Below are 1,868 nucleotides of genomic sequence, written 5' to 3' on the forward strand. Positions count from 1 at the left end.
AGGTGTGCGACGTGGAGGCCCTGTGATAGGCTCTGCGGTGGGGGGGGGGACGTGGAGGCCCTGTGATAGGCTCTGCGGTGGGGGGGGGGGGCGGAGCCTCTTTGGGTGAGGGTTTCTCTGCTCACAACCCTCGACTGAACATTACACCTTTTTTGTTCTAGCCAAAGAAGCTCTAACACACCCGATTCAGCTCATTTAAGGGCATGAGGATTACTTGAAAATGGTACTCCGGTGTCGTCTTAACTGATCCTAACTGGTGCTTAGCTGAGGTAATGGGAATCCTTAAAAAGTCCCCAGCACAAAGCAATTTGTGACGTGAAGTATACATATATATTGCATAATATAAAGTGCTATACAAATAAAACGTTATTATTATTATTATTAGAATAATGCAAAAATAAATATGACTTGACTTGACGTGAGTTTGGGAAAACTCCAAACCCAGTTCCGCCTCACCACAACTGATCCTGTCATCCATCCGGCAGACTGGGCCAATGACCGGGTCACATGATGGGATAGGCTTAGTCCTGTTGAGCCGGGTCAGCACTGGTGCCTGTGATCTTGTTAGGACTGCAGGAGGGACACGGGCAGATTTCACCCTCCACGTCCAAACCGCCTTTTTCTCTCTTACTTGTCCATTCTGGTTGTTTCTCTAATGTAAATAATAAAAAATAAAACAAGTGATTCTGTCCTTTTCTATCATGTTGTGACTGCCGATGCCCCCCAGTCCTAGCACAGATTAGTTTTTCTTATGATGACTCGCTTACTTTCGACAAATGTATTTGTTTTATGTCGCTTTGGATAAAGGTGTCTGCTAAATGTCAAAAATGTAAATGTCTCTCTCTCTCTCTCTCCCTCCCTCGTCCTCTCTTTCTCTCTCCATCCAATCCTCCCCTTCCTCCTGATGGTGTTCACACAGGTAGAACACACTCAGGGACTTCCTGTCTCCCCCTTCACCGCCTTGTATCAGATGAGTTTTCTCAAGTCAACATAGCTGTATCAACAAAGGCTAAACTCTGCCCCCAGGGGCAGCTGTGCTGGAGACATGGTTTGATCAGGGGACACACTGGAGAAATGACAGGATTTTATCCCTGTCTCTCCATCTCTCTGATGTCCTTACTAGTGTGAACGCTGAATATACGACTCGTAATTGGAATTACAGGGCATGAATGGTAGGAAATGTGGTCGGTAATTCGTAGCAGGGGTATGGCATATTGAGGTGTTCACCTCAGTGCCTCTGGGCTCTGCGGTGTAAGATGTAGCTGTCTCTGAGTCTCTGATGAACCCAGAGGAATACCAAAACCCAGTTTTTACAGTTTTATACGGAAACATTCCTCTGTTCTAATCTACGGCTCTGTAAACACAAGATAACACGGTGAGTGAGTGAGAAAGAGAGAGAGAGAGGAAGAAAGAGAGAGAGAGGACGAAAGAGAGAGAGCTAGAGATGAAAGGAACAAACGAGAGAGAGACAGAGAAAGAAAGAGAGAGAGAGAGAGAGAGAGATGGAGAAAGAGAGGCTGCTGAAAGGAGTCTGGATTCTCAGGACTGGCACTGCAAAAAATCTCACGGTAAACAGAGATGTTTGCTTTTTTCAAGAAATAAACATTACAGACCGGGCAAGCACCCCCCCCCCCCTCCACACACACACACACACACACACACTCACACATGAAAGGCTACATCACCGACACCCCACACACACACACACACGCAGATCAATCTCTCTCTCTCTCTCTCTCTCTCTCTCTCTCTCTCTCTCTCTCTCTCTCTCTCTCTCTCACACACACACACACACACACACACATACGTTCACATTCCCCTTTCAGCGGCCGCAACCTCGCAGTCCTGATTTAACACAGTGTCCGGAG

Source organism: Nansenia antarctica (assembly GCF_963989245.1).
Source record: "Nansenia antarctica genome assembly, chromosome: 6".
NCBI classification, from domain to species: domain Eukaryota; kingdom Metazoa; phylum Chordata; class Actinopteri; order Argentiniformes; family Microstomatidae; genus Nansenia; species Nansenia antarctica.